The 15,168-nt window shown below is 31.3% G+C and overlaps 1 protein-coding gene across 3 annotated transcripts in view; it reads right to left on the bottom strand.

Moving 5' to 3' along the window:
* The window catches only part of LOC143194144 (uncharacterized), a 626,523-nt gene extending 614,110 nt beyond the window's left edge, over positions 1–12,413 (bottom strand). For 2 of the 3 annotated variants that reach the window (XM_076400724.1, XM_076400726.1), the window contains exon 1: positions 12,280–12,413. The gene's annotated coding sequence lies outside the window, so the exon portion shown is untranslated. The remainder of the gene's footprint in view (positions 1–12,279) is intronic. The other variant, XM_076400725.1, reaches the window with a different exon arrangement.
* Positions 12,414–15,168: the final 2,755 nt, after the last annotated feature.

The following is a 15,168-nucleotide window of genomic DNA, read 5'->3' as shown; positions in this document are numbered from 1 at the left end:
ATTAGTATAACATATTTCGAAAAGTGAAGAAAGGCATAATATTAAATTCACCAAAAGAAATCATCCACATGCGAAGCGGCTGACGAATCAAGTTGATATTGGCTGTATTCGGAATCCAATATATGACATTTTGAAGAAGTAAGTAGTCTTATTTGATATTGCATTCTTGTTATAGTTATACAATTATTTCAGAAGAAAATGTTAATATGAACGGCATTTTCAAAAAATTCAGAAATATGCAGCCGTTTGAGGAAGAACTATTTGAAATTATCACACGATAAATATAAATGAAATGGATGTTATCTGTTTAATCCTACCGAACTGGCCAAAGAATATAGAAAAAATTATCATTATGAACATGCTGGTGGAGAGGGATACACAATATAAAACTCTTTGATTTAGTGGAAAAAGCATTACTACTGTAGCGACCTTGAGGCATGTCGAATTTTACATCGTGGAATAACGGTCTACAAAATAGACGTGCAACCATCGACTGCCGAAGCCTCGTCTCCAGGTAACACCGCTGCCATCCATTTTATCTAATTGTATCTTTCACATTTTTTATATAGCCAATAAATACCGTTATTTATTACACATAGTGTAAACACCACTGTTTCATTTCGTTTTACCTCCATTCACCGAGCCACATCATTTACCTTAAACTACCTTTGGCTTGGATGAACTCCGACATCATAAACACAGAAGAAGACATTTATAAATGGTGAAATCGTGAACAGTACTTTATCTGGGTAAATATGATCCTCAATGAAAATAAAATACATTACTTAAATATAAGCATAACACAACACAACATAACATAGAAAAAACGTCGAACTCTACTACATAGATAGTGTGGAAGAGATTTCAATACAAATATAATGAAACAACCCTAACCAACCCTACAATCTACTGTAGCTGTATCAATTAACCGTATTTTAAGTCCTTTGATAATATATGCATTAGATGTTTTTGAAATGTTAAAATAATCCACTAACATTATTTGTGTAGGCACATTGCGATGTTATAACGTGAATTCACTATTATTTTGAACAGACCATCCATTCTAGGCCATATATACCACATTTTGTTACTCGAAAGAAATAATTACATTATAACCGATCACCAGACAATAACAAAGACATCGCCAAATAGTTATAGAAAATAGAGGACAAAAGCAAAAACTTTAAAAAAAGTTTTAACTCCGGTTATTACTCCAAAGCGAATATGTTTTATAGGTAAAGTCCAAATAAATAAATTAATTTATTTAGAGATGTTTTACTGAATTTGAAATCCTATATACCTACGTTTACCGATCCTAATATTATTAGATCCTACTCCTGAGAACTCTTAACCTCGTACATAGCTCACTGTCTGGATATTATTGTGAAATCTGTATTATAATGACCGAATTCACTATGTACGCCCTTAGCTTCAGTCTAACTCCATCAGTACCAGAATCCGATTTTTAAAAATTTACTTTGTTTCCTGCTAATTATTAAAATAAGGAATAACATAATAGTGAGCTATCGGTCATATGATTATCATTTCGAATTAAAGAGAAAGTTTTTTCAATATACCATACCGAAGGACTCGAAGCTGCAACATTTCCCGGTGTCCTGGAAATATGCACATGTAGCAGTTATTCCCAGGAAATGAGTGAAATCATCTCCAACTGATTATAGGCTTATCAACCTTCCCAATACCATTTCAAAGTTTGCCGAGCGGGCAATACTCTATGATCTCAATTCTGTCGCAAAATAAAATAACATAAATCCTGACGATCAATTCGGATTTTATGCTCACCATTCATCCGTCCATCATGCTACTCGTCTGAGGGCACACATCCATCACACTCTTAACGAACGTAAAACGCTCGCATCAGTCCTCCTAGACCTAGCCAAAGCTTTCGGCAAAATCTGACACGACGATCTGGCCACAAAATGCGTACAATTATGCTCCCCAGATGACCTAATGGCTCTCCTCAAGTCATATATTTCGGCCAAGATAACATACACTCTTTCCAGTCGAAAATCAATCAACGCCGAAGTACCTCAAGGTTCACCGCTGGTCTCAGCCTTATGTAATCTCTTTATTTCAAATCTACCTAGAAAAGACCACATTGATGTCGCGCATTCAAGTTCGAGTATACCATTCAAGGACGTTTATAAAAGCGGCTCGATTATGCGGTCAAGTTATTCAATTTGTGGATGTTGCAAATCAACACCCTGAAAACCCAGGGCATCATTCTTTTAAATCTCTTAATCAGTATCACCTCTGATCTGCTCTTCTAAAGGACTTCCCATCTTCATAAAAAGCTTGTTTTACAAGATATTAATCTGGTCCATACTCCTATATCTAATGTCTATCTCAAGTTTTTACAGCCAACCAGGTGAAACTGCTTCAAGCTTTCCAAAATAAACTCTTCAAATCTTAAACACTCCATTGCTTGTCCTAAATAATCAAATTGATAAAGAAACTGACACTACAGAAATCAAGCACTTCATGTCTCAATCAATCCACAAACAACAACTTAGCTCAAGTTCCTTCCAAAAACACGCTTGTTCGCGAGCTAGTCGGCATGCTGGTAGTTTAACACCGCGTCAAAACTAATCTCCCCTTTTTGCAGGCTGCAGTATTAACGTGCAAGCACGTGTATTAACACGAGATCACGAATCAATTGTTAAGTTCTTTCACCGGGTTCTCGTGCTCAATAGCGGTTGGCGGATACCAGATCCCCAAATTTTATGCAGTAGCAATAGGGACCTACAGAGGTCAACTGCAAGGCGGTTTTGATTTAGTGTACTCGTAAGCCCACAGACTCCCACATTACCCGGTCCAACTTATTACTCCAGCGCAAGCCTCCGCGATCAGGTATGCGACATGCATTCCGCCGCCTGGTTTTAGGAAAATAAAACCGGATGACTTACTGAAAACCAATCTAAACGAAAAATGCATCAACATCAGGAATTGAAACAAAAAAATTATTTTGAATTATCCTTTATTAACTGAATAAGTTATCCTAATGTAAAATGTGCATTAGGTAAAAACAGCGTTTTCAGAAATCAAGCAAAATATAATTGGAAAAATCATTATTACTTAGTATCCATCGTCAGTTAGTTACTGATATAAATCCCATGATATTTTATAATGTTTGGCAGCATATTAACACACAATAAAAACAATTTAGGCCAATATTATATATATCCAAATTATCATGCTTGATTATAAGAAAATTTCAATTAATAGTGTATTTATGAATTTATTTGATAACTATTTAGATAACAATTATAAAATTGTTATTAGTTCATAGTAATTGATTTAGAACATGGAGAAATCAATAAAATATTTTATTACACAACAGTTTTTCAAAGAATTTGTCACTCAGGCTTCACACCCCGCCGTTTTCTATAAACTCCAAGAAAGCAGCGGCCTCTTTTTTGGCAAGACGACCGGCGTTTCGGCGATTTATCTTTCTAAATCCGTATCATGAAAAAACCCCGAGAAGCAAGGTCAATATTTTAAAAAGAATCCGAGGAAAGGGATGGGATATGAAATCCAAAACGAGTATATTTCAGTTTTTATTCCTTACGTTTGTAGTTCTTATAGATTTTCTGCTGCCTATTTGTTCATATGAAAATATGTTCGAGATAAACTGTATCACTTAATAAATAGACATTTTAACAATTTTTTGCTTGGGATTATTTCAACCATGTCAACTGTTAGGCTTAACATTTAAACATAGGATTTGATCCAATCAATAACATCTTACAGTACTACTTAACTAGCGAATTTCCAGCACATTATTCTTAAAAAGATTTCCTAATACTATATACAGTGTTATTAGACATTGCATTCTTGTTTACAAAGATAAACGTTATATCTCTCTCACCACTTTCATTAAAAATGTATTTGTATTCTTACTAGTTCATTAGTATTCCCAAAGTTTTTGCAAATACGATATAAATCGCAAAAATATTACGAATAGGAGTTCTTGTACCTAGAAAGTGGAGTTACATAAAATTGCTGAAGAATATTATCCAAAATGAGCAGTTCGAATTACGAACCACTCTCTCTGTACCAAATTATGAGATTAACAAAAAAGCAAACAAATAGTGGAACCGTGAACAAATGTTTGATAGATTAGAAATTAACAATTTAGTAATTGACTTCAACAGTGATTCTAATAGTGAAAGTGGCACGAACTGGAAGATTTGTGAGAATAGATAACATGTCAATTGAAAAGTCTCCGCCCTGACACATAGATGGCGCTACTAGAATTAAATCCATATGTTATTTAGTTAACCCTAACCCTCAAAAGATGCGTGTATAAATTTGACAGCTATCGGATCATTATTTTGTGAATTATAGCATTTTGAGTGAAGCAACTTTTGTTATTGTGAAAAATATGGATAAAAAGGAATTTCGCATGTTGATAAAATATTGTTTTTTGAAGGGAAAAGATACAGTTGAAGCAGAAACTTAATGCCAAGTTTCCAGACACTGCCCCAGGAAAATCAACCATCAAGGAATGGTATGCTAAGTTTAGACGTGGTGAAATGAACATCGAAGACGGTGAACGCAGTGGACATTTAAAAAATCCACAAAATGATTTTGAATGACCGTAAATTGAAATTGAATGAAATAGCAGAAGCTCTAAAGATATCAACTAAACGTGTAAATCACATAATTCACGAATATTTGAGCATGAGAAAGCTCTGTGCAATGTGGGTGCCGTGCGAGCTCACTTTTAACCAAAAACAACTACGAGTTGATGATTCGGAGAGTGTTTAAAGAGGATCAAGCGTAATAAACCCGAGTTTTTGCGTTGATATGTGACAATGAATGAACAGTCGGCTGGCAAGGTTATGGCGTATGTATTTTGTGATACGCATCGAAATCGCCGAAAAACGGCCGCATTTGAAATACAAGACATTGAACCGTATCACAAGTCAGTGAAAACGATGGAAAAATTACATGAACTGGACTTCGAATTGCTTCCTCATCCACCGTATTCTCCAGATCTGGCCCCCAGCGACTATTTCCTGTTATAATATCTCAAAATAATGCTCGCTGGGAATAAATTTTCGTCGAATGAAGAGGTGATCGCCGCAACTGAGGCCTATTTTGAAGCAGAGGACAAATCGTTCTACAAAAATGGTATCGAAAAGTTGAAACGTCACTATAATCAGTGTATCACCCTTGAAGGGAATTATGTTAAAAAAAATTTGCCAAAAATGTGTGTTTTACTTTGGTAGGCAGGGGGATTTTCGATTGATTTGTTATGTGTGTAATTGCTCATAATAAACTTGAGTATTTAGTTGGAATGTATTAGACGGTAATGGATACTAATTATTTTACAGATGGAATCGGCAGAATTTCCAAGAAAAATGTACGCAGATAGTAATAGAAGAAAATAAGAAGAAATATACTCATATTAAAATGACTCTACAATGAAAATAAAATAAATTACTTGTAATATAAGAAATAAAGTTAACGAATAAAGTAAACCGCAGCTCTCAATACAAATGAAACTAACACAAATTTTATAGAAAGTGTCTGTAGGAGTCTACATAAAACTTACTGTCCTGATGTTACTGATAAACTATGACACCAAAACCAAAAACATTGAAAATTTTCTCTATTCTAGTCTTTTGTCTATTGGCAAAACCATCCAAGAAATCGAATTTAACATTGAACTGCGATTTATTTAAAAAATCTAATCACAATCAATAAAAATAAATTAATATATAGGAGTAAGTTGCATATCTTGATATGCACCAAATAAACTGATGCTTAGCACACGAGGAAGTAATTCCTTATTAGTAATTTAAGTATATAAATATTGTTTTTTAATATGCGGATTATTTCAAAGGTTCCAATTTATTAAAGAAATAAAGCAAGTGAAACAAAATAACTTCTATAAATGATCAATCTGAATTAAAAAGAAAATGAGACATTATAAAGCCAAACTACACACACATTTGAGAACAAGCATAATATCAATAAAGATACAGAACAAAATATACTTACAAACAAACAAATAATATAACAGACAAAGCAACGGAGAACAATAACACGAGAAGTCGTGAACAAAATGCAATGATCCAATTTAAAATGCGATTTCTTGAGGTAAAAGTTGATTACCTAGTAAAAATATCATCAGGGAAAAAATATAACCTATATAAATATTGATCAGCGATATCTAAATCCATAACTTGATGTTTTCCAGTTTTCCATTTAGTATTATTCAGTATTTCAGTCTGTAACCCAGCAACTGGCAGTATGGGCTGAGTTTTGCTTACCAACAATGACATATTCAGATTAAAACTCGCTAGGACTAACAAATTGAATGACGTGTTGGTGCAAAAGATCAGCAAGAGCGAGTAACGGACGGAGTCATCATCTAGAGGACATTACTCGGTCACATGTTACAAAAGTTGTAAAGAACACTATTTCAACTTGAATGAGAATTTATGATTTACCCAACGGATTCACCAAACATAACACCTTCTGATTGCCACTATTTGTATACGATTTTTTGATATTATAATCACTTCTTTGGGTAAAAACGCATTTTAGTTATTCTTAAAATATCAAATAATTAAATCAAATTAAAACTAACAAATAATAGCCTACACTTATTACTATGAAATTTTGAATTAGACACTAAGTTTTGATCTATTCCAATTTTAAAATTATTGGTGTGATAATTTTATTTTCATGACTTCTTGTACAAAATAACTCATTTGAATACGAAAAAACTTTCCGCAAGATGTTTATAGTAATTACTATCAAGTGTTCACTACAAAACATGTATACATAAACATTGGCATTGTTGTAGTAAAATTTCATCTGCACGTGCACGCGCACCATATTTATCAAAATTCTGTCATCGAATGTATCCAATTCTGAAAAAATATTAGCCAAAACAAGCCCTAACGCCCCCTAGGTCCAAAAAAAAGTTATTTTGAAATGCTCAGCCATTTTTTAAACAAAATACCAAAGATACAAAAAATTTTGAACTAAAATAGAAATAAAAAGCGTGTATTTATCATACGATAGGCACGTAAATCAGTTTTTATATAAAATAAGCTGAAATATAATATATAATAAACAGACATATTAATATGCCAATTAAATTTGTTAATCTCATTTAGAGTGTCTAAATATATATTTGTTTAGTCATTTTATAACTACTAAAAAACGTATGAATGCAAGTTTAAATATTTAGAATTTATAAGAATATATATAAGACATACAATGTATGCTGCAAAATAAAATCAACAATGACAACAAGACATTATTTTCATTATTTAAAAAATGTCTGTAGCAAATATTCTGCCAATTTCGTAGACGTATAGTATAACGATAACAATTACAAAAATAACATTTTTCGGACATTGTTTTCCTTGGACGAACGTAAGCAACTAAAAAAAAACGACAAACACTACAGTAAATCAGTAAATCAATAAATACTTCCAATACAACACATAGCTATTTTTCATTTCGGTCAGATAGAAAAACACAGCCTGTTGTTTTAATAATTTCTTAAGAAGTATCGTCCCCTTCTGCCGAGACAACTGGGGTTCAAAAGATTTATCTTTCCAAATCCGAGCTGGGGAGAAAAAGTGTTGAAGCAAATTTAATGTAATTATTTTCATAAGTGAAAATATTTTTGTTTTGCTATACTTTAGATGAGATTGATGTTTTTAAAATATGTATTTTTGTTGGAATATTGCAGTGTTATTATTATTTTTCTAATATTAATTTATTTACTTTAAAAACACTTGCAAAGTAAAAAAATTATAACTAAAAATAACTTACCCTATGTATTTTAATGCATCCAAAAAAATACATTAAGATATTATAAGGAAATAAGAAATTCATGGTTGGATTTTCTAAAATTTTTGAGAAAGTATTCAGAAAATTGTAATAACCTAGGATGTCATTAAGCTTTTGTTAATTATGTAAACAAAAAAACTGTCAGAGTTGGGACCTATCAATAACTGCATGTAATGGTGCTATAATTGTTAGGTGTCAATTCTTGCAGTCTTTATTAGGCAATTTAGATTTGGATCTCACCAGATGGCATAATATACTACAGCATATGGTGGTTTCTATATACAAGGGTTGATTCAGAAATAAGATTCCAATCAATCTTACAATACAATTTTACAATTTTAATAGATAACATTGTTTACTCTCCTAGAAATTTACATCGTTATAACACAGGACATTTGCTCTAATCTCTAATTTTCTACGCATTTTTGTAGACACTGCCCACTTTCTGTATGGCGATGTCGTAGAAATCTTTCGACAACCCGTTGAAGAAGCGTTTCACCTTATAGTTGCTCCCGAAACGTTGACCACTCAAATGTTCCTTTAACTTGGGGAATATGTTATAATTAGGATTACGCAAGATACGGTCCTGTAAGGTGGGCGAGGCAAACAGTCCACTCAAAATGTTCCAAATATTCTTTTTTTACAGAAAACATCATGATATAATGGCGATGCATTGAAGTTTAACCAGGCAGCAACATTTTAATTTCATCCCCATTTCGATAACACGTAAATGTGATGAACAAATTTGGTTGACCGTAGCCCCGCACAGAAGTCAAGGCATTTTGAATATATACTTGCATATAATGGGGCTTACCGGTATATAATGATAGAAGAACGGAGGCGGCATCGGAGAATGTTATTATCTTGATTAACACGGATCGTTAACTTTTTTGTTAATTCCTGAGCCTGAACAATAATACTGATATTATAAGATACAAAGAAATTACTTGGAGAAAAAAATTTAATAAAATAATGTACATGTTGACCCTGTCACATCTTATCCTTTCTAAAATATCTGTGGATATTACAAGGCATAGTAACAACGATGCATGTTTTATACCTCTGCACGATGTTATATCCACGTTGTATTTGTATATCTGAATATTTAAATAGAGTCCCAGCCAAAATATTTGGTACATTGTATCTTCCTAAATGCTCTCTATATTGTAATTTAGTTTAATGAAAATAACGTAGTTGTATTTAAACTATCTGTAAGCTATTGTAAGCGATGTTGAACAACTGAACCAATTGGTTATGATTTTACAAAAACCCAAAATCCCAAGAGTTAGTTATTAAGTTAGTTAATTTACTTTCCATATAGACAGCATGTGTTTTTTACTCCTCATCACCTATAAAATGGATTTGCAAAAAATATTCGATAAACAGCAGGCAATAAAAAAAAGATTTTACGCGTGGCCCTCACTCTTGATGTTGATTCAAAGTTATGACCATTGTCTTTAGAATGACGATTATTGTTGCCAAATAATATCATTTGGAAGCAAGAACTGAATGTGCGAATTTTGTGAAAGACATTTTATTCTGAGATGTGGCTCCAGCAAGTAGTGTGTTCAATGGTTCTTGAAGCATATGTAATAACAGAAGTGAAACCGAGGAACCAATTCCCCCTTTTACTTACATGCATATCTAGACTATTTCGGCGTCACATTTGAACGTAACGTGACTCTCATTTCCTCAATCTATTAACTCGAAGACGTGTTGTGTTGTTCTCGACTTTTTTTTATCCAATATACATTAAATACCAAATGCTCTTCTGTAGTTCTATTTTTAATGCTCGGGGGAAACAAGCTGACTCCCAAACAGTTAGTTCATCAAATTCCACTAATATGGAGGGCCTTGTTTTACGGAGAATGATGGCGTTACGGCCATCATCGCAAATACTGTAATTGTTGGAATTAAGACTTGTACCTAATGTACCAAAGATTAGTGCAGAAATTAACATAACAAATATGTAAAAACGAAGGTTACAAATTAGAAAAATCAACACAAGAATAACTAAAAAACGAAAACAAATATTTTCTAAATTGTGTGATGATGTTGTAGTAGAGGGTTTAAAATAACAAAAACTTGTATTTTACTCTAAAAACAATTTTACTAAAAGTCGCCATTTCTTTCTATAAAACGGCGATAAAAAAGATTATTGAGGGCTTAAATATATTCAAACATAAACCAAACAAAAAATAAACCACGATATAACATATATATTAGGATTCAATAAGTATATCACTATATAAAACCTTTTTAAATTAGACTTATTTTTCTTGAAATCTCTCTTGAAACCTATAAGTAAGCGATATATTAGGGGAAAATATTAATTGTTCGAATATTACGGAAAAACCTTTGAACAAACCTTGAAGTGGCAGTATCCATAGATAAATCAGCTGTGTTGCAATATTATGTAGGATATTCGAATAAATTGTAACGAATTTACAACATACTTCATTTATTTACACTGATAAGGTTCATAGAGATTTTCATTAGGAGTTTATATTAAAATAAAATTTGACAGAGTACAAACCACATAGAAGTGTCGTCGCAACAAGTTGCCATATTTTCCGTTAAAATAAAACAGTTTTCAAGTAATATAAAAGTTTTTGTACTAACTAAAACACTCGTCATAGCTTGTTTATATCAAAGCGTTGTCATTTCGCTTAATTTCTTATAAGCTCAATTTAAAACAAAACGCAGCGCAGAAAACCGTGGTGTAAATCTCGAATATTAAAAATTACAATGCTATGACAGAATTTACTATGAGCTACATCAGCTTAATGATACCATAACCGACGATCATTAATAATAGTATTCTGCACATATATTAAAATATATGAGTGAAAAAACTTTTTCGAGAAATCAGCAAAAACTGCTTTACCAGACATTGCTCCTTCCATATACCATTTTTACCGATCTATAAATTAAACCAAAAGTTAAACCCGCTTGAAATGATAAACAAATACGGTAGATAACACTATATCGATTTCTCACAGTTGAGTAAATTTGCTTAACCAGTTGATTCAGGCAAACTCTACGACAATTCTTATACAATATATTAATTAGAAAATAATAATAATTTAAAAATAATTTCAGAATAGGATCTAGGATAAATTATAAATATATTTACTGAATTTATTTTCATTATTTATATTTTAAGATTAGTAAATATTATTATAAAAAATTTAACTCCAAATCGTTATATCGTAAGTATTATTTCATTTTCCAATCAAATGAACAATGTATTGTAAGTCAATAACATAGGAATAAATCGCGTATAATATACAGTAAACAGTTATTAGATATGTGTCAACCTACGAAAATTATTAATAGCTATCGCTTGATTATTATTTAGACTCAAAATGTATTTCATAGTCTCTCGAGTAAAATGTCATTTAGTTATCTTATTATTTTATATGATAATAACACAAAAATTATAATTTTTATTCAAATTAATAAACAAAATAATAAAAAATATCATTCAAAATTAAAGCAATTATTACATAATTTTAACTTCACAAATCATCGTTCTGATCGACGAACATAGCCTTATGTTACAATTAGCGAAAAGATAATAGGTATTAAACAGCAACGTTAAAATATATTAATTTTGAATATATTTATTTAGAACAAATCACCCTTTGTAATAAAAACATATATACAGTAAGTCCGCAGAAAACACAATACAAGTCAGAGAGAACTGAAATTAACAGCAGAAGATCGTTTATTGAAACTGATACTAGCGGTTTGGTGTGATAACGTATTGGACATTTCATTATCGATATTTGTTGAAAATAAGGCGATAGGAAGATTTACTCAGCACTAGCACTTAATATTTCAATTAGAACGACTAATTGAAATATAATTTATTGCGCAAAACGACAAATATATATTTAATAATAAGTTTTCCGTATGACTGAAACATTTTTTTCGCCCTACAAAATTAAAATTATTATTTTTATTCGCAAATAAAAAATTAAAATATTTAAAAAGACACATTCGTATTTATACAACAAAAATCATCATTTGCTTTACTATTAAAAACAAGACTATACTAAATGATATTTATATTCTGTATTTACCATAATAAGCTGTGAAACAAATTAATATATAAATAAAACAAAACAATTACTATAATAAGTATATATAATAACAAAAACTATGTAAAAACGTTCAAAATATCAGATGTCAATACATAGATGTCATTGTTAAAACGTCGTATGATTTAAAATTATACACATAAAAATGTTGTGTCACTTATGATATTAAAACTGTATAACTGTAAACTAAAAACTGTGTATATATTTAATTAAAATAAATTGCGTATTTATAAAAACTGTGTTTTATTATTTATAATAATGTAATTTGTGTTCTATATAATCTATAATATGAAGTGCATAAAAATGAACTTTTAGTCATTACTACACTCACCAGTAAATGTAGACTTGTTTTAGTTTCAGCTGCAAAAAAATCCAGTTTCACCAATCACATAAATAACTTCCCGGCGTTTACCGTTCGCGCGATATTCCACACGGCTCCTGCGGCAGGATAAAGAACATCCCTTAATAACAGCCTCCGCGAGCTATACTGAAACCACCGAAATGTCGAAGGCCTGGGAACTGGTCGAATCGTCTCGAAGCGAGCCGAGCAGGAACGACGAGCGTGGGCGACTAGATTCTTTCGCTGAAAAGTGGCGTATAGAGGACAATAATGGAGCAGTGTCCAAGTTTTCTGCACCGGATTTGACATTAATGTAGGGCAGGGTTACTGACACTACACTTAAAACGGGTTCCTGTATAAAATTCTTCCTGTTTTAAAATATGAAAATATCTTCATTAAGTTCGTACGTCATTAATATTCATTAAATCCAACAATAAAAGCGATTAAACTCAAGAGGTAAGAATCTTAATTGACGAAAGCGATTTAAACCAATTAATAAGTTGCTATATTATTATATATCAGTATTTTATTATTTAAAATGTATTGTTATTAATGCATTATATTATCCAGGAATTAATTTATAAGAAGAATCATTTTTAGTCTTAGAACATAAAAACATCAACTTATTTATTATCACTATTTTTATAGTAATTTACATACATTATTATCATAAGATTACTAGTCACCATCTTGTTTTGCTATTTCTCTTATTTACTTACTAATTTTTTTAAAATTTATTCTTCCACTTTCAAGTTAGGCATGGAAATAATAACCTTCTTATAGATAGTTTTTATTCCCTCTACATTTAGTTTACTGGAAAAAAATGCCAATAATATTTAAGAATAATTGGTACAATACACTAGAACAAAAATATTTTACATCACTTCTAACAACTTTGCTTCAAATTTTTTTAATTTTCAAAACGTTTTATTTTCGCAGCTTTTCATAATTTCGAAAGCGTTGGCCACCCAAGTCAAACCGCACCCATCTAAAAGTAGCATAATCAGAAGACGCTCTCTGGTAACTACACTGGATGCATTCGAACATCCCATTCGAGCTCTAACACTGTATCCTTCACAACTCAATTTATTTATTTATTTTAAATATATATATATATATATATATATATATATATATATATATATTTATTTATTTATTTTAAATTTATATACATATATATATATATATATATATATATATATATATATATATATATATATAAATTTAAAATAAAACACAAAATTAATCAAAAGTTTAACTGCAAATCCACTATATTGCAATTTATGAGGTTGCTTTAATTAAATCATTAAAAGGCACCTAGGCTCATATTTCGAAATTCTCAGGAATATTCGATTTAAATTAAACTTTTCTCATGGCAGCTTTTCATCGGATTTACCATTCTAGTCTAAACATTTTCACAGAGATGAATCAGCGGCTTTGAGCCAAAACGTGCTGGACTGGATAGTTGTTCTTTAAATAAAAACAAATATGAATTTAAAATTATATTTTAACAGTTTACGTATTTTGTATGAAGAAGTAATTATTTGATAACATCTTTATTAGATACGCTTAGTAAAATCTTAATTTACAATTAATTTATTACTACTTTTCCTATGGACTTGGATTAATTAACAAGCAAGACGAGTGCGAGAAATTACATCAGCATGTATTCCTCAATTATAAAATTATAATTATTTATTAATTGTTAACTTATAGCTATAGTTTACACTAAATGTATAAACATTATATAAGTTCGTAGGGTTTTATTCGCTTCAATCTCCTGACATCCTGCGCGCTGCCCAGCAGTTGTATTGCTTCCACGTTAGTATGATTTAGTAATCTTCTTTCGTGTTTCAAGGCGAAATCTTGGATAACTTCGGAAATCCATTTGATTTCCAGGTCAACATGCAGTTCTTCATTGGTTACATAGCGATAGGCATTGGTAATCAATCGAAGAACCTTGTTTTAACAGCGTTGTATGACTAGTTGATTTGAATTTTTAGTGCAACCCCATATCTGGACCCCATAGGTCCAAATTGGCTTTATAATTGTATTATAGATCAACCTCTTTGATTTTAGATCAAGTTGAAAGTATCTTTCAACTAACCATTATAGTTATTCTAATGTGTTTTGCTTTTTGTCTAAGGTGATGCTTCCAATTTAATCTACCGTCAAGATGGATTCCAAGGTATTCAGCTGATTCTGCTTGAAGAATCGGGCATCCATTGAGTGATATAATTAAGTTTTTGTTATTTCGCCTCAATGCAAAATTAACGTGGAGAGATTTGGAGCTATTAAGTTGAATTTTCCAATCTTTCGTCCATTTGTAGATTTTGTTGACTGCCACTTGTACTTTTCTTTTTGCCCTAGGCAGAGATATATCTTTTCCCATAATAATTGTGTTGTCAGCAATGGTTTCAAGAAGTGTTTTTTTTTTGTTGTTGGAATGTTAGCAGTGTAGAGCAGATACAGGAAAGGTCTTAAGACGCTACCTTGTGGAACTCCAGTCGAGATATTTTTATACGTCGAGAACGCCATTTCGTGTGATACACTAATTTTTTTTCCGAATAAATATGACTCCAGCAATTGACAATAGTTACGCGGTAACAATTGGCTCATCTTACAGATTAATCCCAAATGCCAAAACCGGTCAAAAGCTTGTGAGACATCCAGGAATATTGCAGGGCAGTATTTCTTTTCCTCAAATGCTTTTTCAATAGCCGCAGTTACTTTGTGCACTTGGTCGATTGTTGAATGGTGATTTCGAAAACCAAAATGGAAATCTGGTATTGTTACCAAATGTTTAACACGTTTAAATATCAGTTTCACAAATAGCTTTGATATTGCAGGTAGTAGCGAAATAGACCTGTAAGATTCGAC

Source organism: Rhynchophorus ferrugineus, unplaced genomic scaffold (genome assembly GCF_030347505.1).
Source record: "Rhynchophorus ferrugineus isolate W39M unplaced genomic scaffold, kcgeb_rfMv2 rfM3, whole genome shotgun sequence".
Taxonomy (NCBI): Eukaryota; Metazoa; Arthropoda; class Insecta; order Coleoptera; family Curculionidae; genus Rhynchophorus; species Rhynchophorus ferrugineus.
The sequence above is the reverse complement of the archived record's forward strand: the minus strand, read 5'-3'. Positions and strand labels throughout refer to the sequence as shown.